At 40.2% G+C, this 22,889-nt stretch overlaps 1 protein-coding gene across 17 annotated transcripts in view; it reads left to right on the top strand.

The window, feature by feature from the left end:
- LOC120998305 (gastrula zinc finger protein XlCGF26.1-like) overlaps positions 1-22,889 on the top strand; it is a 4,064,644-nt gene that overhangs the window by 1,194,378 nt on the left and 2,847,377 nt on the right. The window lies entirely within an intron of this gene.

Genomic DNA, 22,889 nt, shown 5'->3' with positions numbered 1-22,889 from the left:
AAGCTTTAAAGTGGCTGCACTGGCGTTCTACTTCTGACATTGCTTTAAAATATCCAAACTGTTCTAGATGCTGGTCTTCTGGAATCCTGGCCAATACTGGACTGTTAGTACGATACTCAGAGGATTCCTTCTCCTAAAGTTCATCATTTTACACTCAGAAACTTTGAACTGCAGTTTCCATTTATCTGGTAAAGGTAAATTATTTTCAGTATTAGAGACACCTCCAGGAATGTCAGCTCTATTGCTTATTGTTGTGCCACTGGCTAACAGGTACACCCCATCTACCGTCATATCCTACATACAGGCACACCCTATCTACCATCATACTCTACCTACAGGCACACCCTACCTACCGTCATACTCTACCTACAGGCACACCCTACCTACCGTCATACTCTACCTACAGGCACATCCTACCTACCCTTATACTCTACCTACCAAAACACTTCCAAACATACAGCAGGCCCCAATACAGACCTCTGTGGTCACTTCCAAAAGTTCAACATTAACAACACTTTGATATATATCCTTTACCAATTGCCGATACACTGAACTATGCCAAGATTAAGTTACGTATCTATCAGTTCTTTATGGAGATCAGTATAAAAGGCTTCGCTGAGATCCAGATATGTGATGTCTACGGCACCACCTTCATGATCTGCCCTTGGTAAAGCCATGCTATTCTGGGTTCAAGAGGACAATTGTCTTGTGTTTTAGTAGTTTCCATTATTTTGACTACAACAGATGTTACGCTAAGTGACCTATAATTATTAACTCCAAAGGAATAGTAAATTTAAAGGAAGGACTTCTCTCCTCATTCCTGCTGGATCCATTTCTGAATTTGGCTCACACTGCATGTCTGTTTCCAGCCTAATAGGAATATAATAAATTTGTGGTTTGAGAAAAAAAATCATCAAATCTATTTTTAATCTCAACAGGAAATCGCAATAAGAACTCTGCGCGAACCATCATGTCATCGCAAGTACAAAACAGAGCTATCTTGCCACGCTCCTCAAGTGAGAACCTCATTACCTTGCTTGTATATCCCGGACTTCTCATTACAGATCTACCACATAATACAACTAATAATGGAGAATCTTCTCCTGACCAATCACAAATTATTACCACAAGTACACCACAATCACATCTTGGTACACGTAAAAAAGCTCAAACAGGACCAAACAGATTTCCCTGTTCACACTGTGGTAAATGTTTTCCAAGTAATTCAAGTCTTATCATACATGAGAGAATTCACACAGGAGAGAAGCCATTTCCATGCTCAGAATGTGGGAAATGTTTTACAAATAAATCAGATCTTGCTAAACATCAGAAACGTCACACAGGAGAGAAGCCGTATCCATGTTCAGAATGTGGGAAATGTTTTATTTGTATAGCCAAACTTAGAGAACATCAGAGAATTCACACAGGAGTGAAGCCATATTCATGTTCAGAATGTGGGAAATGTTTTACAGAGAAATCACAACTTGTTAAACATGGCAGAACTCATACAGGAGAGAAGCCATTTTCATGCTCTGAATGTGGCAAACCCTTTACATATAGATCAAGTCTTGTTATACACCAGAGATATCACACAGGAGAGAAGCCTTATTCATGTTCACAATGTGGGAAATCCTTTATTGGTAATGCCAATCTTAGGAAACATCTGAGAAGTCACAGCGGAAAGAAACCATCCTGATCTTCTATATGTGAAGAATGTTTTAAAAGGATATCAAAATTTGAAACTCTTCAGAGAAACCAAATTCTTGCTTGTAATGTTGGGAATGCAAAAACAGATATATAACCCATCAGGTTATTCACAGATATCAAACCACCAATAATAAGGTTTATTTTTGGGTGGAATTAGCCTGGATCTGCCAAACACCCAATTTATATTCCCTGAGGTCAACAGTGATTAGGTCCATGGAGGAAAGGTATTGTGGATATGAGGAAGAGAAGAAGAGACGTATTTACTGTCAGAGCAGTGAAGATGAATTGTCCGCATGAACCTTTGGACCTGCACCTATCTTTAGAATGGAACCCGTGAAGTGATGGAGGCCGCACAGTGCCCAAAATAGCCGAGCGCTGGTTCGGTTATTTCCGTTAGCCCCATAGAAGCGAATGGAGAGGTGGCCACGCTTGCACGGTGCACTTCCCATTAATTTCAATGGGACTGTCGAAAATAGCCGAGCGCGCCGCTTGGCTATTTTTGGTACTTCCATAGAAATGAATGGAGGCCGGCTGCGCATGTGAGGTGCACCCTCCTTCACTTTGTGTGCTGCGTTCTAAAGATAGGTGCAAGTCCCAGAGGTGGCCCCCGCACCTATCAGATATTGAGGGCATATCCTAGCGATATGCCCCTAATGTCTGAGTTGAGACAACCCCTTTAAGGATGAAGCCCCATTTTCAAATCGGACGTGTGTCACTTTATGTGGTAATAACTTCTACATATCCAACGATTTTCACATTGTTTTTGTAACATATTGTATGTTTGTGGCAGATTTGGGTTCCTTTTTTGTGTTTTTATATACTCAAATATGAAATTTAATGAAAATGTTTACAAAATTTGCAATTTTCAAGATCTGAGAATGTATGGTTTTGAGTTAGATGATGATACTACACAAAAAAGTTGATATTTAAAATTTTCCATGTGTTTACTTTATGTTGGCATCATTATTGAAAAAACATACTTTTTTGGGGGGGGGGGAGGTTAGAGGGTTGTGGTATCATTAGTCTAATTAGAGGCAGTTGCTGCCCATAAGACTGCAGCAGTACCTGACATCACCATGTGACGTTGCTAATCTTGGCAAATTGAACACTAAAAACTGTGGAGAGAGTGGGTTTATTATCCTGAGGGGGGAACATTGCTTGTCTGGATTTGTGGTGGACAATATGAGATGCCCAGTCCAGCATCCACCACTTGTACCCTCGGTCACGCAGTCTGTTATTAGCTTCCTGAATTTTTTGTTCCTTGAGCAAGCCCCTTAATCCTGTGATTGTGTGTCGAGGATGATTTGCGCTGGCCTCCAGAACACTGTTGCCTGCTTGTGGCTTTCTACATATGGTAGTCTAAACACGGCTCTGCATTATGTTGCCTGTTAAAGTAAGATCCAGGAAGTGGATTTCTGGGGGGAAATCATGTTGTGTAAATCTCCAGTTCATGTCATTGTTATTGACATATTTTATGAAGTCCGGTATGGGTGCCATATCTCAACGCCAAATAATTAGGAAGTCGTCAATGTAGTGCCCATACCAGACAACAGCCTGTCTGAAAGGATTATCCATCAAAAAAATCCACTTTTCCTCCCAAAATGCCATCACTGAATTCGCCAGAGAAGGTAAAAATTTCAACCCCATTGGGGCTCCTTCTATCTGTAAGTAAAAAACTCCATCAAATGAAAAGAAAATTATTTAGAAATGCAATAGACAAGATAATGAACTGGCATACAAGTATCTTACAAAAGTGAGTACACCCCTAAGTGAAAATGGCCAAATTGCACCCAATTAGCCATTTTCCTTCCCCGGTGTCATGTGACTCGTTAGTGTTACTATATCTCAGGTGTGAATGGGGAGCAGGTGTGGTAAATTTGGGGTTATCTTTCTCTCATACTGGTCACTTTAATTTAAATATGGCACCTCGGGGCAAAGAACTATCTGAGGATCTGAAAAAAAGAGCTTTTGCTCTACTACAGATGGCTGAGGCTATAAGATTGCCAACACACTTCTGGTTCTGGCACCACCATGAGTGGTCACACTTACTAGAGCTCCGCGCAGCTCTGTCCACCACTTGCTCCTCATCATACCAAGCTTGTTATTGAACGGGACCTGGGCTCATCAATGACTTAGTCTACTTTCACACTCGCGTTTTGGCTTTCTGTTTGCGAGATTCGTTCAGGGCTCTCACAAGCGGTCCAAAATGGATCAGTTTGCATTCCAATGCATTCTGAATGGAAAAGATTCCGCTCAGAATGCATCAGTTTGCATCAGTTCTGTCTACATTCCGCTTTGGAGACGGACACCAAAACGCTGCTTGCAGCATTTTGGTGTCCATCTGATGAAACTGAGCCAAACGGATCCGTCCTGGCACACAATGTAAGTCAATGGGGACGGATAATTTTTTTTACTGACACAATAGAAAACAGATCCGTCCTCCATTGACTTTTAATGGTGTTCAAGACGGATCCGTCTTGGCTATGTTAAAGATAATACAAACGGATCCGTCCATGACTGATCCGCACAAAACGCGAGTGTGAAAGTATCCAGTTTCCTGGAAAGTGGATTGGTCGTTGTGGGCCAGTTGAATGGCCCCCAAGGTCTCCCGATCTGACCCCCTTAGACTTTTATCTTTGGGGTCATCTGAAGGCAATTGTCTATGCTGTGAAGATACGAGATGTGCAGCACCTGAAACTATGGATACTGGAAGCCTGTGCTAGCATTTCTCCTGCGGTGTTGCTATCAGTGTGTGAAGAGTGGGAGAAGAGGGTTGCATTGACAATCCAACACAATGGGCAGCACATTGAACACATTTTATAAGTGGTCAGAAACTTGTAAATAACGCATGAAAGAATAAAGTTACGTTAAAACCAAGCACACCATTGTTTTTCTTGTGAAATTCACAATAAGTTTGATGTGTCACATGACCCTCTTCCTATTGAAAAAACAAAAGTTGGATTCAAAATGGCCGACTTCAAAATGGCCGCCATGGTCACCACCCATCTTGAAAAGTTTCCCCCTCACATATACTAATGTGCCACAAACAGGAAGTTAATATCACCAACCATTCCCATTTTATTAAGGTATATCCATATAAATGGCCCACCCTGTACATTACAGCTAAGTTTGAATCACAGTTATCCCGATTATATATAATTTTCAAAAGAGTGTCCACGGTCCATGGTCATCTCAAGACAATGGCCTGATAACGGGTCACTAATGTCCATAATGATATTTCATATTATTTCATGCTTCACGCATGTGGCCTAATTTTAAAGTGCACTACGAAAATCACACAAAGCTTGGCTTTCAGAAAAATATGAACATCACAAGGATAGTCACACTCATAAGAAACAGGTGAACGTCAACCTTTCATTAATGCCCAAAGGGGCCTGGGATCTAAACCGATGGATCCATGTACATTCCTTCTGTGATATTTTCTTGTCCCAGTCCCCACCCCTACTGGGCTACTGGAGTGATGTTCTTTTTGATGACATCATTTACGTGCTCACACACTCTTCTCCGTACCTCCCTGATTGTCTTGCCTATGCAGTCCTTTGGACAAGGACACTGACAAATATATATTGCGCCTTTACTACGGCAGTTACAGAAGTCCCTGATTTTAAATGCTTGTCCAGTGACCGTGCATGTTATTATTTTAGCGGTTGAGATATATTTACATGCCTTGCATGATCCGCATCTAAACATTCCTACCAGCTTACGGTCCAGCCAAGTACCCTCCCTAGTAGGGGGAGTATAGTCGCTGTGGACAAGACGGTCCTTAAGGCTCTTGCCCCGCCTATAGCTGACGCATGGTTTCTCCGTCAGGATGTCACATAGATCATGGTCCATCCGCAATATGGGCCAGTATCTATTAAGTATCTTCATGACATCCTGATTGGCTGAGTCATAAGTTGAAATAATACGAGGTGGTTGGATCTTATGCTGGTCTCTACGTTTCGGGACCAATAGGCTGGTTCGATCCTGAATTGCTGCATTTTTGAAGGCTTCATTAAGATGTTTCTGAGGGTATCCCCTCTCTCTAAACCTCGTTTGCAATTTCTTCGCTTCTTTAAAGAAGGCTTGGTTATCCAAGCAATTCCGTCATACACGGAGATACTGTCCCCTCGGTATCCCTCGTTTGAGGGGGACAGGGTGGTGGCTATCCCAGTGTAAAAGGGAATTGGTGGCGGTCGCTTTTCTATGTATGTCAGCAGTCAGTTTGTCACCAGTCATCGTGACGCGGACGTCTAGAAAGGCGATCATCTTCGGTTTAATCTCAAATGTGAATCAGGGACCAATCTTATTATCAATAAGCTCGGTGACAAACCTATTGAATTCATCTGACCCCCCCTTTCCAGACCAGAAAAATATCGTCGATATAACGTGTCCAGACAAAGATTTTGTCTGTCCACTACATAGTCTGGTCTGGAAAGATACAGGTGTCCTCCCACCAGCCCAGGAAGAGGTTGGCATAGGTAGGGGCACAGGGGCTCCCCATTGCCGTCCCCCTGAGCTGGTGGAAGAAACGCCCATTAAATAGGAAAAAATTGTGGGTCAGTATGAACTCAAGAAGTCTCAGAATAAAACCATTGTGTGCCTTGCAGTGTATCCCCCTGGTCTTCAGAAAGTATTCCACCGCACAGAGCCCTTTGTCATGTGGTATTGAACTATAAAGGGACTCCACGTCAATGCTTGCAAGGAGACATCCGGGGTCAAGACTAATAGTGTCGATCTTGTTGAGAAAGTCCATCGTGTCCCTCGTGTATGCTGGTAGGGACATGACGAACTGACTCAAAACACGATCAACATATATGCCACTATTTTGAGTAAGGGAGTCCACCCCTGAAATAATTGGTCTACCCTTCAGTGGGCTGGTCCCTTTATGGACTTTGGGGAGTCCATAAAAAGTGGCAATGCAGGGAAAGTTAGGCAGAAGAAAGTCATACTCCGCTGGGGAGATAAAACCTTATCACGGATACCCTCATCATTGAGCATGGACTCCCATATTGTTGAGTGGATTAGGCAGTGGCTGAGTGACAGACAACAGAGGGTGGTAGTCAATGGAGAACATTCAAAACAAGGTCATGTTACCAGTGGGGTTCCACAGGGATCTGTACTGGGACCGATTTTGTTTAATATCTTCATAAGTGATATTGCAAAAGGCCTCGATGGTAAGGTTTGTCTTTTTGCTGATGACACAAAGATAGGTAACAGGGTTGATGTTCCTGGAGGGAAACGCCAAATGGAAAAGGATTTAGGAAAACTAGAAGAATGGTCAGAACTCTGGCAACTGAAATTTAATGTGGATAAGTGCAAGATAATGCACCTGGGGCGTAAAAACCCAAGGGCAGAATATAGAATATTTGACACAGTCCTGACCTCAGTATCTGAGGAAAGGGATTTAGGAGTAATTATTTCAGAAGACTTGAAGGTGGGAAGACAATGTAATAGAGCAGCACGAAATGCCAGCAGAATGCTTGGATGTATAGGGAGAGGTATAAGACGTAGAAAGAGTGAAGTGCTTATGCCGCTGTACAGAACACTGGTGAGACCTCACTTGGAGTATTGTGCGCAGTACTGGAGGCCATATCTCCAGAAGTATATAGATACTCTAGAGAGAGTTCAGAGAAGAGCTACTAAACTAGTACATGGATTGCAGGATAAAACTTACCAGGAAAGGTTAAAGGACCTTAATATGTATAGCTTGAAAGAAAGAAGAGACAGAGGGGATATGATAGAAACTTTTAAATACATAAAGGGAATCAACTCGGTAAAGGAGGAGAGCATATTTAAAAGAAGAAAAACTACCACAAGAGGACACAGTTTTAAATTAGAGGGGCAAAGGTTTAAAAGTAATATAAGGAAGTATTACTTTACTGAGAGAGTAGTGGATGCATGGAATAGCCTTCCTGCAGAAGTGGTAGCTGCAAATACAGTGAAGGGGTTTAAGCATGCATGGGATAGGCATAAGGCCATCCTTCATATAAGATAGGGCCAGGGGCTATCCATAGTACTCAGTATAACGGGCAGACTAGATGGGCGAAATGGTTCTTATCTGCCGACACATTCTATGTTTCTATGTTTCTATGATACTCTTTAATTCCATCTTAAACTGAATGGTGGGATTCGCTGATAACACACCATATCCCCCCCTGTCCTCGAGTAGGTCCATGCACATCTGAATATACAGTGACTGGTCCAAAATCACCAAGTTTCCTCCCTTGTCGGAGGGCTTTATAATTAATGATTTATCACGTTCCAGTGACTGCAATGCCGACATCTCTACCTGTGAGAGATTATATTTATCAGGATGCATATGCTTAAATTTCTCCAGGTCCGAGATTACCATCTGAAGAAAAATGTCTATGCATTCATAATTGAACAGAGGGGGCATCCTTTTACTCTTTTGTTTGAGGTTGGTGTATGGGTCCTGACCTGGGTTTCGTCTCCCTTCCTCTTCAAGGTCCATCAGTGTCTGAAAATCAGCATAATCTGAAGCGTCAAGTTCCAAGCTCTCACATATTTGTTCATTGGACTGTTTGAAGAACTTCTGCCATTTCAGACGCCTACCAAATAATTGTAGATCTTTGGTCCAGCTGAAAAGGCAGAAATCCGTGGTTGGTACGAATGACAGACCCTTTCTTAAAACATCAGTCTCAACTGTACTCAATTCACGGGAGGTAAGATTAATAATCTGTAGACCATCTGCTACATTTTGTCTACCCGTCCCCGTTCCCTTAATTGATAGGGAGCCTGTGTCTTCTCTAAAAAAGAGGGTACAGACTGAGAAAAAGATGGCATATTGGAGGAACCAGATGGGGATGGGGACGAAGGCACGACAGGGTAGTGGGACCTTCGTGATGCCCCGCGTCTCCCGCCCCCTCCACGTGGCCATCTTCTGCCACGTCTCTTCGCACAGAAAGAGTTTCTTCTGCTGTAGGTGCGATATTGGGGCTCAGTATCTGACGATTCGATGTCAGAAGATGAGATCTCAGAGACTACAGGAGGATTATTAGCAATAGGCTGTTTATATGCCCTATTTTCCCTAAACTCAGTGAGGTCACGGATAAACTGCCTGTGTTTCCTCTCCTTCAGTAGATTTTGCCAAGGTTTGCCAAGGTTTGCAGAGATGACTCGCGTCTACTGAAGTCAGGGTCCTCTCTGAGTTTAAGGGCTATATCTATTTGCTCTTGAAGCTTGATAGAGGTACATTCAAACGGTAATTTTTCTTCCTCCAAGAGGATATTCATTAGGTTAAGAGAGCTCCGGGTCAGTTCTTCCTCCCATTTAACGGTCAGATCTGCTGATACAATGCGGTCAGCCGGTTTGACCTGATGGCGAATGCCCTTTGGAACTATTTTGTGCTCCAAGTAGCTCTCGATCGATTTAATTTCCCACCAGGATTTGATGTTATCTTTATATTTGATATATAAATCATGAAACACCTGTTTACAAGATGAGGATGTGACTAGGCCTGGGACATCCCTATCTGAAAAGATATCCTTCGCCTCAATGATAAGAGCTTCAGTAAAGAGTGTACCAGAAAGAAAATTAGCCATAACAATAAGGGTATAGTAAGTTCCAGCAAAATCAATTAACATAGATATCACGGGGTATAGAGAGTATACAGTATATCAAAGTTCCAGCATAGAAAGAACCCCTAAAATCACAATTTTAATGATATACCTTAAAAGAGATCCCAGTTGGACCTACTATACAAAAAACAAAAAAATACATACAGGGTATGTGACTGATAGATTGCATCCAGAGACTGGATAATGACCTGGGGTACGGGAATAGATTATCCCTATATCTACCCCTATCCTACAACCTCAGCCCAGGGAAGGCTTGGTGACTATACATGGCTCTCTGAGGGCGTTAAGCTCCAGGAAAGGAGATCCTTCCTTGTTCAAGGCATGGCTTAAAGATTTCCCAGACCTAAATCTCCCAGACCAACTATTGGAAGGATGTGAGCAGTGAGGTTTGGAGGAAGACCTATTTTAAAATAAGACGTTGGGCTATATATGGTTTCCATGCTCCACGTGATCCTAATAAGATAGCTGAGGGCAGAATATCACACTGTCCCAAATGCCAGATACCTAACAAAGACCTTACTCATGGGCTTTGGTCCTGCCCGAGCGTGCAAACCTTCTGGCAGTCCTTCCTATCCCTGATGGAAACAAAATGTCACATAAAACTCCCAATGGATCCAGAGATTCCTCTGTTTCATACAGAGAGAGGTAAAACTAAAATTGCAGCAGCATTCCATGTAGCTATCCTGGTAGCTAAGAGCTATCTCCTAACTTACTGGCTCAAACCAGATACTCCGCCGCTTAAGGAGATTATCCAACAGACGGCGAAATGCCTGACGTTAGAACGCTGAGACAGAGTATCGCAGGTCGGCATTAACAACCTCCTTCTGTAGAAAATGGAGAGTATTTATGGCAGCCTTCTTCACTGGATCAGAAATATTGGCGACTATCCGCCCATTTCTTTATACTGAGTTGGGGCCATCAGACTCATGGTACAAGATACACACAAAACAGGAAAATAAATGATTCAATTACAGTATTTTATTTAGATTGATAGATAGAATCCAGGAGCTTACACGTCTTAGACGTCTTTACACCTCTTGCATTTGTTTCTCATTGTAATTCCACTACATCTAAGATGAGGTGGGTGGAGGGAGGGATTTAGAGGGTTATGTGATGTTTAATGTTACATTGCATGAAAAAATTGCCTTGTATAATTGTATACTTTTATATGACAAAAAAATAAATAGAAATATAGTTTACAAAAAAAAAAGATCGCCAACACCCTGAAACTGAGCTGCAGCACGGTGGCCAAGCCCATACAACGGTTTAACAAGACTCAGAACTGACCTCGCCATGGTTGACCAAAGAAGGGGAGTGCACGTGCTCAGAAGTTGTGTGAGTGCTGCCAGCTGAGAGCCTCTTCTTGCTGAAGAGAAGCAGACTAAGGACATAGATTACTGGAACCACGTCCTGTGGTCTGATGAGACCAAGAAGAGAAACTTATTTGGTTCAGATGGTGTTAGGTGTGTGTGGCGGTAACCAGGTGAGGAGCACAAAGACAAGTGTGTCTTGCCTACAGTTAAGCATGGTGGTGGGAGTGTCATGGTTTCGGGGCTACATGAGTGCTGCCGGCTGTGGGGAGCTACAGTTCATTGAGGGAACCATGAATGCCATCATGTCCTGTGACATACTGAAGCAGAGCATGATCCCCTCCCGTCAGAAATTGAGCATCTGTGGGGATTTGCAATTTTCGGTCGCACAACCTGTACACCTGGATCACACGCTCTAGCGGACAGTTGCTCCCTTTGTAAATCAGACAGAACATGTAACGCCAATAGTTCTTCTATACATTGATATATATACATTGCCGGGGCCTGCGTCGCTCCTAATCGTGCACTAGAATCATAATCCAACCAAAAATGCCTTTTTACAGTTAGTAACTGGGCTTGGGCGAATCGAGGTTTGGATCATAGATGCGAAGTCGATTAGTTCAAATACTTCATTTTAGTGCTGTACAGAGACCTGTCTCCGTACAACATTAAATTGTATTGGCTCCACGGAGGTGAAATTCGTTTCACCCGACGTCACACGAGACTTCAGTGAATTAACTCTGTAATAATTTCTACATTTGTAAAAACATTTCAAATTCGGAATCGAAAGTTGGGTTTGGTACTAGCTGGTACCTCAAGACTAAACCCGACTTCGGATTCCTATTTTAAAATGTTTTTAAATACGCAGATTGAAAGTCATTCACCAAAGTTTTGCTACACAGAGCCCATACATTTTAATGCTGTATGGAACAGCAATACAAAGAAGTTCTTTAACAAATTTACTTTGAATCTATGATAACCATAATAACACTGGACCACCAATGACTATGGTACACCATAATAACACTGGACCACCAATGACCATGGTATACCATAATAACACTGGACCACCAATGACTATGGTATACCATAACAACACTGGACCACCAATGACTATGGTACACCATAACAACACTGGACCACCAATGACTATGGTACACCATGATAATGCTGGACCACCAAGGACTATGGCATACCATAATAACACTCGACCACCAATGACTATGGTACACCATAATAACACTGGACCACCAATGACTAGGGTACACCATAATAAAACTGGACCATCAATGACTATGGTACACCATAATAACACTCGATCACCAATGACTATGGTATAACATAATAACGCTGGACCACCAATGACTATGATACACCATAATAACACTGGACCACCAATGACTATGGTATACCATAATAACTCTGGACCACCAATGACTATGGTACCCCATAATAACACTCGACCACCAATGACTATGATACACCATAATAACACTGGACCACCAATGACTATGGTATACCATAATAACACTGGACCACCAATGACTATGGTACACCATAATAACTCTGGACCACCAATGACTATGGTATAACATAATAACACTGGACCACCAATGACTATGGTATAACATAATAACACTGGACCACCAATGACTATGGTACACCATAATAACACTCGACCACCAATGACTATGGTACACCATAATAACACTCGACCACCAATGACTATGGTACACCATAATAACACTCGACCACCAATGACTATGGTACACCATAATAACACTCGACCACCAATGACTATGGTATAACATATTTTTTTTCACAGATTGAACATAATCCTGTTCAGGGAATTCTATAGTAGAACGTGATCATAAACACAAGAATTCACAGTAGTATCATCATTCTAAAATATAACTTTTAATATTAACGTATAATAAGATCAATACACCCTTCATATATAGTAAATAGTAAATGATGAAAAGGAAAAGAAAATAATAATCTCGGGGCAGGTAAGATGTTAACTAGTGCGATGTTTGTAATCTGGTTAATAGATAAACCTGCTAGGGGCAGTAGCCCTAGTCCTAGCCCTATTGTAGCAGCCCTGCCTAATTACGGAATAGCCGCCCCGATAGGGTATAACATAATAACTCTGGACCACCAATGACTATGGTACACCATAATAACACTGGACCACCAATGTCTACATCAGCACAAACACTGCTGTGCAGGAGCTTCACGACATCACCCAGCACAAAGCCAACCGTTAGATGGAGTGGTGTAAAGCACGACACCACAATACCATAATAAAACTGGACCATCAATGACTATGGTATACCATAATAAAACTGGACCACCAATGACTATGATAACCATAATAACTCTGGACCACCAATGACTATGGTATAACATAATAACACTGGACCACCAATGACTATGATACACCATAATAACTCTGGACCACCAATGACTATGGTACACCATAATAACACTGGACCACCAATGACTATGATACACCATAATAACTCTGGACCACCAATGACTATGGTATAACATAATAACACTGGACCACCAATGACTATGATACACCATAATAACACTCGACCCCCAATGACTAGTATACACCATAATAACACTGGACCACCAATGTCTACATCAGCACAAACACTGCTGTGCAGGAGCTTCACGACATCACCCAGCACAAAGCCAACCGTCAGATGAAGTGGTGTAAAGCACGACACCACTGGACTCTGGAGCAAGACTTGTTCTGTGCAGTGACCAACCACACTTCTCTATCTGGCAATCTGATGAAAATTCAAAATGTCCAATTCACCATTTTTTGCCATTAGACCTCCCCCTAAAAAATTTATAAAAGGTGATCAAAAAGACCTACATACCCCAAAATGTGTACAGATCACCCAGTGAGTCCTCACACAGCTCCATTGATATAAATATAAAAATTTTATAGGGGTCAGAATATGGCAATAAAAAAATTAAAAAAAATCTTTACAAAGTTTTTATATTTTTTTATTCAGTATTAAAACACAAGAAAAACTATATAAATGTGGTATCACTGTAATCGTACTGACCTGGAGAATAAAGAGAACAGGTCAGTTTTATCTCATAGGGAACACTGTAAAAACAAAACCCATAAAACTATATAAATGTGGTATCACTGTAATCGTACTGACCTGGAGAATGAGGAGAACAGGTCAGTTTTATGTCATAGGGAACACTGTAAAAACAAAACCCATAAAATTATATAAATGTGGTATCACTGTAATCGTACTGACCCGGAGAATGAAGAGAACAGGTCAGTTTTATTTCATAGGGAACGCTGTAAAACAAAACCCATAAAACTACATAAATGTGGAATCACTGTAATCGTACTGACCTGGAGAATGAAGGGAACAGGTCAGTTTTATCTCATAGAGAACATCATAAAAACAAAACCCATAAAACTATATAAATGTGGTATCACTGTAATCGTACTGACCTGGAGAATGAGGAGAACAGGTCAGTTTTATGTCATAGGGAACACTGTAAAAACAAAACCCATAAAACTATATAAATGTGGTATCACTGTAATCGTACTGACCCGGAGAATGAAGAGAACAGGTCAGTTTTATCTCATAGGGAACACTGTAAAACAAAACCCATAAAACTATATAAATGTGGTATCACTGTAATCGTACTGACCCGGAGAATGAAGAGAACAGGTCAGTTTTATCTCATAGGGAACGCTGTAAAAACAAAACCTATAAAACTATATAAATGTGGTATCACTGTAATCGTACTGACCTGGAGAATGAAGAGAACAGGACAGTTTTATCTCATAGGGAACACTGTAAAAACAAAACCCATAAAACTATATAAATGTGGTATCACTGAAATCGTACTGACCCGGAGAATGAAGAGAACATGTCAGTTTTATTTCATAGGGAACGCTGTAAAACAAAACCCATAAAACTACATAAATGTGGAATCACTGTAATCGTACTGACCTGGAGAATGAAGGGAACAGGTCAGTTTTATCTCATAGAGAACATCATAAAAACAAAACCCATAAAACTATATAAATGTGGTATCACTGTAATCGTACTGACCCAGAGAATGAAGAGAACAGGTCAGTTTTATCTTATAGGGAACACTGTAAAAACAAAACCCATAAAACTATATAAATGTGGTATCACTGTAATCGTACTGACCCGGAGAATGAAGAGAATAGGTCAGTTTTATCTCATAGGGAACACTGTAAAACAAAACCCATAAAACTATATAAATGTGGTATCACTGTAATCGTACTGACCCAGAGAATGAAGAGAACAGGTCAGTTTTATCTCATAGGGAATGCTGTAAAACAAAACCCATAAAACGATATAAATGTGGTATCGCTGTAATCGTACTGACCTGGAGAATGAAGGGAACAGGTCAGTTTTATCTCATAAGGAACACTGTAATAACAAAACCCATATTATTGTGGTATCACTGTAATCGTACTGACTTGGAGAATAAAGAGAACAGGTCAGATTTATCTCATAGGGAACAATATAAAAACAAAACCCATAAAACTATATAAATGTGGTATCACTGTAATCGTACTGGCCCAGAGAATGAAGAGAACAGGTCAGTTTTATCTTATAGGGAACACTGTAAAAACAAAACCCATAAAACTATATAAATGTGGTATCACTGTAATCGTACTGACCCGGAGAATGAAGAGAACAGGTCAGTTTTATCTCATAGGGAACACTGTAAAACAAAACCCATAAAGCTATATAAATGTGGTATCACTGTAATCGTACTGACCCAGAGAATGAAGAGAACAGGTCAGTTTTATCTCATAGGGAACGCTGTAAAACAAAACCCATAAAACGATATAAATGTGGCATCGCTGTAATCGTACTGACCTGGAGAATGAAGGGAACAGGTCAGTTTTATCTCATAGAGAACATCATAAAAACAAAACCCATAAAACTATATAAATGGGGTATCGCTGTAATCGTACTGACCGGAGAATGAAGAGAACAGGTCAGTTTTATCTTATAGGGAACACTGTAAAAACAAAACCCATAAAACTATATAAATGTGGTATCACTGTAATCGTACTGACCGGAGAATGAAAAGAACAGGTCAGTTTTATCTCATAGGGAACACTGTAAAAACAAAACCCATAAAACTATATAAATGTGGTATCACTGTAATCGTACTGACACGGAGAATGAAGAGAACAGGTCAGTTTTATCTCATAGGGAACACTGTAAAACAAAACCCATAAAGCTATATAAATGTGGTATCACTGTAATCGTACTGACCCAGAGAATGAAGAGAACAGGTCAGTTTTATCTCATAGGGAACGCTGTAAAACAAAACCCATAAAATGATATAAATGTGGTATCGCTGTAATCGTACTGACCTGGAGAATGAAGGGAACAGGTCAGTTTTATCTCATAGAGAACATCATAAAAACAAAACCCATAAAACTATATAAATGTGGTATCGCTGTAATCGTACTGATCCAGAGAATGAAGAGAACAGGTCAGTTTTATCTTATAGGGAACACTGTAAAAACAAAACCCATAAAACTATATAAATGTGGTATCACTGTAATCGTACTGACCGGAGAATGAAGAGAACAGGTCAGTTTTATCTCATAGGGAACACTGTAAAAACAAAACCCATAAAACTATATAAATGTGGTATCACTGTAATCGTACTGACACGGAGAATGAAGAGAACAGGTCAGTTTTATCTCATAGGGAACACTGTAAAACAAAACCCATAAAGCTATATAAATGTGGTATCACTGTAATCGTACTGACCCAGAGAATGAAGAGAACAGGTCAGTTTTATCTCATAGGGAACGCTGTAAAACAAAACCCATAAAACTATATAAATGTGGTATCACTGTAATCGTACTGACCCGGAGAATGAAGAGAATAGGTCAGTTTTATCTCATAGGAAACAATGTAAAAACAAAACCCATAAAACTATATAAATGTGGCATCACTGTAATCGTACTGACCCGGAGAATGAAGAGAACAGGTCAGTTTTATGTCATAAGGAACACTGTAAAAACAAAACCCATAAAACTATATAAATGTGGTATCACTGTAATCGTACTGACCCGGAGAATGAAGAGAACAGGTCAGTTTTATCTCATAGGGAACACTGTAAAACAAAACCCATAAAGCTATATAAATGTGGTATCACTGTAATCGTACTGACCCAGAGAATGAAGAGAACAGGTCAGTTTTATCTCATAGGGAACGCTGTAAAACAAAACCCATAAAACGATATAAATGTGGTATCGCTGTAATCGTACTGACCTGGAGAATGAAGGGAACAGGTCAGTTTTATCTCATAGAGAACATCATAAAAACAAAACCCATAAAACTATATAAATGGGGTATCGCTGTAATCGTACTGACCGGAGAATGAAGAGAACAGGTCAGTTTTATCTTATAGGGAACACTGTAAAAACAAAACCCATAAAACTATATAAATGTGGTATCACTGTAATCGTACTGACCGGAGAATGAAAAGAACAGGTCAGTTTTATCTCATAGGGAACACTGTAAAAACAAAACCCATAAAACTATATAAATGTGGTATCACTGTAATCGTACTGACCCTGAGAATGAAGAGAACAGGTCAGTTTTATCTCATAGGGAACGCTGTAAAACAAAACCCATAAAATGATATAAATGTGGTATCGCTGTAATCGTACTGACCTGGAGAATGAAGGGAACAGGTCAGTTTTATCTCATAGAGAACATCATAAAAACAAAACCCATAAAACTATATAAATGTGGTATCGCTGTAATCGTACTGATCCAGAGAATGAAGAGAACAGGTCAGTTTTATCTTATAGGGAACACTGTAAAAACAAAACCCATAAAACTATATAAATGTGGTATCACTGTAATCGTACTGACCGGAGAATGAAGAGAACAGGTCAGTTTTATCTCATAGGGAACACTGTAAAAACAAAACCCATAAAACTATATAAATGTGGTATCACTGTAATCGTACTGACACGGAGAATGAAGAGAACAGGTCAGTTTTATCTCATAGGGAACACTGTAAAACAAAACCCATAAAGCTATATAAATGTGGTATCACTGTAATCGTACTGACCCAGAGAATGAAGAGAACAGGTCAGTTTTATCTCATAGGGAACGCTGTAAAACAAAACCCATAAAACTATATAAATGTGGTATCACTGTAATCGTACTGACCCGGAGAATGAAGAGAATAGGTCAGTTTTATCTCATAGGAAACAATGTAAAAACAAAACCCATAAAACTATATAAATGTGGCATCACTGTAATCGTACTGACCCGGAGAATGAAGAGAACAGGTCAGTTTTATGTCATAAGGAACACTGTAAAAACAAAACCCATAAAACTATATAAATGTGGTATCACTGTAATCGTACTGACCGGAGAATGAAGAGAACAGGTCAGTTTTATCTCATAGGGAACACTGTAAAAACAACTCCCATAAAAATATAAATAAATTTATATCACTGTAATCGTAGAGATCAAATTATTTGAAGCACCGGAGGACCTGCTTTTAATATAAGCAGGTGTCTCTCAGGACTGGTAAAAGTTGTAGTAGAATTTGGGCTATTTAAAGGGGTTGTCTCACTTCAGCAAATGTAATTTATTATGTAGAGGAAATTGTTACAAGCCACTTACTAATGTATTCTGATTGTCCATATTGCTTCCTTTTCTGGCTGGATTTATCACATTAAACACTGCTCGTTTCCATGGTTACAGACCACCCTGCAATCCATCAGCGGTGGCCGTACTTGCACACTATATGAAAAATCTGTAGCCTATGTGAGCTCCCACGGTCCCAGCCACCAGATAGGCCAGCGCTTTTTCCTATAGTGTGCAAGCCTGACCACCACTGATGGATTGCAGGGTGGTCATAACCATGGAAACGATCAGTGTTTAACCTCTTGCGGACACATGACATACCGGTACGGCATGTTGTCCTGGTACTTAAAGACACAAATCATTGAGCAGGCACCTTGGGTCAATGCGTGGGGGTTCCCGTGATCCACCCCCCCTGCCCGTATCGGCGATCACCGCAAACTGCAGGTCAATTCATACCTGCGGTTTGCGGCTTTTACAGGTTGCGGCGGTGCCATTGGGTCCCTGTGGGGCTGTAGGGGGGGACCCGATGGCATGGAAGGCAGCAAGATGCCTTCCTTAGGCATCTGCGCTGCCTTCCGGTGACGAGCCTGTGAGATCCAGCCCCCTGGATTTTACAGGCCGGAAGCTGTATGAGTAATACACACAGTATTACTCAAACAGCCAATGCATTCCAATACAGAAGTATTGGAATGCGTTGTAAAGGATCAGACCCCCAAAAGTTGAAGTCCCAAAGTGGGACAAAAAATTAAGTGAAAAAATAAAGTTTTCCCCCACAAAAATTAAAAGTTTCAAGTAAAAATAAACAAAAACTTCATTTTCCACAAATAAAGTTAAAAAAAATTGGTAAAAAATAGGGGGGAAAAAAAAAGTAGACATATTAGGTATCGCCGCATCCTTATTGACCAGCTCTATAAACATATCACATGACCTAACCCCTCAGATGAACACCGTAAACAATAAAAACTGTGCTAAATAAACCATTTTTTTGTCACCTTACATTACAAAAATAGTATCAATCTAACCGTCACCTCATCCCACAAAAAATGAGCCCCTACCTGAGACAATCGCCCCAAAAAAATAAATAAAATATGGCTCAGAATATGTAGACACTAAAACATCATTTTTTTTTGTTTTAAAAAAGCTTTTATTTTTTACACCGTAACATAGTAACATAGTACATAAGGCCGAAAAAAGACATTTGTCCATCCAGTTCGGCCTGTTATCCTGCAAGTTGATCCAGAGGAAGGCAAAAAACCCTGTGAGGTAGAAGCCAATTTTCTCCACTTTAGGGGAATAAAAAATTTCTTCCCGACTCCAATCAGAATAACTCCCTGGATCAACGACCCCTCTCTAGTAGCTATAGCCTGTAATATTATTACGCTCCAGAAACACATCCAGGCCCCTCTTGAATTCCTTTATTGTACTCACCATCACCACCTCCTCAGGCAGAGAGCTCCATAGTCTCACTGCTCTTACAGTATAGAGTCCATAGTCTCACTGCTCTTACCGTAAAGAGTCCATAGTCTCACTGCTCTTACAGTAAAGAGTCCATAGTCTCACTGCTCTTACCGTAAAGAATCCTTTTCTATGTTTGTGTACAAACCTTCTTTTCTCCAAACGCAGAGGATGTCTCCTCGTCACAGTCACAGTCCTGGGGATAAATAGAGGATGGGAGTGATCTCTGTACTGACCCCTGATATATTTATACATAGTAATTAGATCTCCCCTCAGTCGTCTTTTTTCTAAAGTGAATAACCCTAATTTTGATAATCTTTCAGGGTACTGTAGTTGCCCCATTCCAGTTATTACTTTAGTTGCCCTCCTCTGAACCCTCTCCAGCTCTGCTATGTCTGCCTTGTTTACAGGAGCCCAGAACTGTACACAGTACTCCATGTGTGGTCTGACTAGCGATTTGTAAAGTAGTAGGACTATGTTCTTATCACCGGCATCTATGCCCCTTTTGATGCAACCCATTATCTTATTGGCCTTGGCAGCAGCTGCCTGACACTGGTTTTTGCTGTTTATTAAAATTCCTAGATCCTTTTCCATGTCAGTGTTACCGAGTGTTTTACCATTTAGTATGTACGGGTGACTTGCATTTTTCCTTCCCATGTGCATAACCTTACATTTATCAGTGTTAAACCTCATCTGCCACTTATCTGCCCAAGCCTCCAATCTATCCAGATCCCTCTGTAGTAGTATACTGTTCTCTGTAGTATATATACAGTATACTGTCCTCTGTAGTGTATATACAGTATACTGTCCTCTGTAGTATATATACAGTATACTGTCCTCTGTAGTATATATACAGTATACTGTCCTCTGTAGTATATATACAGTATACTGTCCTCTTCAGTGTAAATTACTTTACACAGTTTAGTGTCATCTGCGAAAATTGATACTTTACTATGCAAGCCTTCTACAAGATCATTAATAAATATATTGAAGAGAATAGGGCCCAATACTGACCCCTGAGGTACCCCACTAGTGGCAGTGACCCAATCTGAGTGTGTACCGTTAATAACCACCCTCTGTTTTCTATCACTCAGCCAGTTACTTACCCACATACAGACATTTTCTCCCAGTCCGAGCATTCTCATTTCATATACTAACCTTTTATGTGGTACAGTGTCAGATACTTTGGAGAAGTCCAGATATACGACATCCATTGATTCGCCGCTGTCAAGTCTAGAACTTACCTCCTCATAGAAACTGATTAAATTAGTTTGACATGACCGATCCCTCACGAAGCCATGCTGATATGGCGTTATTTGCTTATTTCCGTTGAGATGCTCTAACATAGCATCTCTCAGAAAACCTTCAAACAGTTTACCCACAACAGATGTAAAAAATAAAAAATAGAAACTGTGCTAAATAAACCATTTTTTGTCACCTTACATCACAAAAAGCGTAATAGCAAGCGATCAAAAAGTCATATGCACCCCAAAATAGTGCCAATCAAACCGTCATCTCATCCCGCAAAAAATGAGACCCTACCTAAGATAATCGCCCAAAAACTGAAAAAACTATGGCTCTCAGACTATGGAGACACTAAAACATGATTTTTTTTGCTTCAAAAAAGAAATCATTGTGTAAAACTTACATAAATAAAAATAGTATACATATTAGGTATCGCCGCATCCGTGACAACCTGGTCTATAAAAATATCACATGATCTAACCTGTCAGATGAATGTTGTAAATAACAAAAAATAAAAATAGTACCAAAACTACTGGTACTATTTCTTGTTATCTTGCCTCACAAAAAGTGTAATATAAAGCAAGCAAAAATCATATTTACCCTAAACTAGTACCAACAATACTGCCACCCTATCCCATAGTTTCTAAAATGGGGTCACTTTTTTGGAGTTTCTACTCTAGGGGTGCATCAGGGGGGCTTCAAATGGGACATGGTGTAAAAAAAAACAGTCCAGCAAAATCTGCCTTCCAAAAACCGTATGGCTATCCTTTCCTTCTGCGCCCTGCCGTGTGCCCGTACAGCAGTTTACGACCACATATGGGGTGTTTCTGTAAACTACAGAATCAGGGCCATAAATATTGAGTTTGGTTTGGCTGTTAACCCTTGCTTTGTAACTGGAAAAAAAATATTAAAATTAAAAATCTGCCAAAAAAGTGAAATTTTGAAATTGTATCTCTATTTTCCATTAATTTTTAGGGAACACCTAAAGGGTTAACGACATTTGTAAAATCAGTTTCGAATACCTTGAGGGGTGTAGTTTCTAGAATGGGGTCACTTTTATGGAGTTTCTACTCTAGGGGTGCATCAGGGGGGCTTCAAATGGGACATGGTGTCAAAAAAAACAGTCCAGCAAAACCTGCCTTCCAAAAACCGTATGGCATTCCTTTCCTTCTGCGCCCTGCCGTGTGCCCGTACAGCGGTTTACGACCACATATGGGGTGTTTCTGTAAACTACAGAATCAGGGCCATAAATATTAAGTTTGGTTTGGCTGTTAACCCTTGCTTTGTAACTGGAAAAAAAATATTAAAATGGAATATCTGCCAAAAAAGTGAAATTTTGAAATTGTATCTCTATTTTCCATAAATTTTTGTGGAACACCTAAAGGGTTAACGACGTTTGTAAAATCAGTTTTGAATACCTTGAGAGGTGTAGTTTCTAGAATGGGGTCATTTTTAGGTGGTTTCTATTATGTAAGCCTCACAAAGATTTGCTTCTAAACTTCTAAGCCTTGTAACGTCCCCAAAAACTAAAATGTCATTCCCAAAATGATCCAAACATGAAGTAGACATGGGGAATGTAAAGTAATAACTATTTTTGTAGGTATTACTATGTATTATAGAAATAGAGAAATTGAAACTTGGAAATTTGCAAATTTTTCCAAATTTTATGAAAATTTGGTATTTGTTTATAAATAAAAATGATTTTTTTTTTACTCCATTTTCCAAGTATAATATGTGACAAAAAAAACTATCTCAGAATGGCCTGGATAAGTCAAAGTGTTTTAAAGTTATCAGCACATAAAGTGACACTGGTCAGATTTGCAAAAAATGGCCTGGTCCTTAATGTGAAATAGGGCTGATGATCTCCCCTGTTCTCCGGTTTCCTCTGACACATCAAGATGATATGT

This window comes from Bufo bufo, chromosome 4 (assembly GCF_905171765.1).
Source record: "Bufo bufo chromosome 4, aBufBuf1.1, whole genome shotgun sequence".
In the NCBI taxonomy this organism is placed as follows: domain Eukaryota; kingdom Metazoa; phylum Chordata; class Amphibia; order Anura; family Bufonidae; genus Bufo; species Bufo bufo.
The sequence above is the reverse complement of the archived record's forward strand: the minus strand, read 5'-3'. Positions and strand labels throughout refer to the sequence as shown.